The sequence below is a fragment of the Solanum pennellii genome, chromosome 8 (assembly GCF_001406875.1).
Source record: "Solanum pennellii chromosome 8, SPENNV200".
In the NCBI taxonomy this organism is placed as follows: domain Eukaryota; kingdom Viridiplantae; phylum Streptophyta; class Magnoliopsida; order Solanales; family Solanaceae; genus Solanum; species Solanum pennellii.
Genome location: NC_028644.1, coordinates 48,993,507 through 48,995,945, shown reverse-complemented (window position 1 = coordinate 48,995,945; position 2,439 = coordinate 48,993,507). Strand labels below are relative to the sequence as shown.

The window sequence follows — 2,439 nt, the reverse complement described above, 5'->3', positions numbered from 1 at the left end:
TCCCCCAATACATCCACAAATTCCATCAGTACAAGTCGGAATTCCAAGTTGACAAAAAGGAGCACAGTCTTTTGCTGTTTGACATTTTTTATCTTTTCCGAATACTATACGTGATTGTGAACCTATATCAGAAATAAAAATAAATATTGATGTCATTAGTTCAAGTTAACTCATTAACAATACATAGAAATAAAGCATGTATAATTGCTTCAAGTTGCTACCCTTATTATAATAAAAAATCTAATACAAATCCCAAATGTTAACCTTTATGTGTGTGTGTATAAAGAAAAAATTTTCATTTATATAGCATCTAAGAAGAGATAATGAGAGAGGATTGAGGTAGAGGGAGAAGTAAAGATATGAAAAGGGGAAAAGGATAAAAAACTTTACCGAGCAAAATGAACACCCAAAGAATAGTGAATACAATGGTTGATTCCTTCATCATCTTTTATACAAAGTCACTATTTCTCAAAAAATAATGATGATCTTTTTATTTTTGTGTATTGATTCAAAGTAAAAGTCTGCATATTTATAAGATATAAGTAGTATACCAACTTTCCAAGTGAAATCAATCATTAAATTTTAAATCTGAACGAAGTGGGTAAACTAAAAATTCATTGCAACTAGTCAACTATTCTTTGAAAGCTGGAAAAGAATATTAATTAGTTTTTGCACATATATTTTAAGATTAAATAAGAATTATATTTATGAAATCTATATTGTTGACATTCAATTTTGACCAACTTATATCTAATTTTGACAAATATTTGGTTAAATAAATATTTTAAAAATATATTTCCTTCATTTATATTTTTAATCTATTATAAAACTTTTGTCTATATTATTAGTACTTATCACAACCTCAGCAGGTATAAGTGGCACTAACATTAAACAAATTTGTCTTAGAACTAGCTACACCTGAAACTAACCCTACACCATTTAATCAAAATCAAGTAGATTATATAATATAAGAGAATATTTTATACATAATTGAATTAAGTCTCCATAAACGCAACTAAATCATCTAAAAATAACCAATGCCAAAATACCCTTAAGAACTGAAAGTCACCATACAAAAAACCTAAAAATATCCAAATGAGATAGACCCCTAAAGCTAATCATTACTAAAGTCAATAGTCCATGTCCAAACAAATGGATAAGAAAATGTAGATAAATGCTTGGAAGCTGATGTACCGTGGTTTTACGGTACTTTCAATGATTCTTCCTTAAGTTTAGTGTGTGTCTAAGGCCTCTTTGTAGTAGATTTAATGTATTTTTCTCTGTGATTTAATGTACCATGGTGTCACGGTACTTCCCATGATTTTTCCTTAAGTTTAGTGTGTGTCTAAGGCCTTTTTGTATTGGTTTTAATGTAATTTTCTCTTTGTTTGCAGGAAATCTGTCCAGAAGGAGAACGTGGGAAAATTATGCTGAATATTGCAGAAGTGACGACCTACGGAGCCATCAATGATCCGTTGTGACATCAACGGTCCGTAGGTGGCCACTGTCGTACGAAGAAAAAGGCTGCTAAAGAAAGTTGAGGAATTCTGACCAACTGTGGGACTACGGAGGCTCTCGACGGACCGTCATAGCCACGATGGACCGTTCTGCACATCCATCAATGTTAACAGAAAGTAGCCCCAATACCCCTCTCCAAAAGATTCTATGTATGGAAGAACGGAAGACATCGACGGACCGTCGTGCACGCATTGGATCGCCATCCATGTCCGTCGATGGTAACAGAAAGTTGGTGAAGAAGAAGCAGAAAAAGGAGTTAAGTATTGAACAATGGAGGGCCTCGACGGTCCGTCGTTCCAGTCGTCAACTCAGACGTATTTTTGAGCAGATTTTCCTTAAATAGATTTCCCTAATTTGTTATGACTCTATTCTTATAAATACTTTTAAATACCTTGTTTTTGGGGTTATACTCTTGGATATTTGCTAGTTTTATTGTTCTAAGTGTTGAATTTTGGGATTTCGTGAAAATCACTTTATTTTACGGAATCGTTTAGTGCAAGTTTTTGATGAATTCTAGTAATCTTCTGGATTTTCTTCAATCTCATCAAAGTAAGTGCATAAATTCTTATCTAATTAATATGAATTGTGTAATTATTAACATGGTTAACTAAACTCCGTAACTAGGGTTGTGGGAACCATAGGTAAATAACGAGGTAAAACCTAGCTAAAATAACAATTCTCGTATAATGTCTTGCATGTATTGATAAATCTGTCATTTAAAAGTCTTTTTAACGAGTGCATGTGTTAGAACTCGCCTTGTTGCTACTTGAAAGACCAAAGAGGTAGATAATAAGAAAAGAATTTTCAACGTAGATTTAGTATACACTATCTAGGCTAGTGTCGGTTGGTGTGAAGTAACTACTAAGCAAAATATCGATTATGATGCTTAATATGAGGTAAATTTAAGGTTTAGTAAAGCAT

The 2,439-nt window shown here is 32.5% G+C and overlaps 1 long non-coding RNA gene across 1 annotated transcript in view; it reads right to left on the bottom strand.

The window, feature by feature from the left end:
• Positions 1-496, bottom strand: part of LOC114078291 — a 693-nt gene extending 197 nt beyond the window's left edge. The window contains exons 1-2 of the long non-coding RNA XR_003579881.1: positions 391-496; positions 1-122 (exon numbers count right to left, since the gene is read on the bottom strand). The exon at positions 1-122 is cut by the window's left edge and continues 197 nt beyond it. This is a non-coding gene — a long non-coding RNA (uncharacterized LOC114078291). The remainder of the gene's footprint in view (positions 123-390) is intronic.
• Positions 497-2,439: the final 1,943 nt, after the last annotated feature.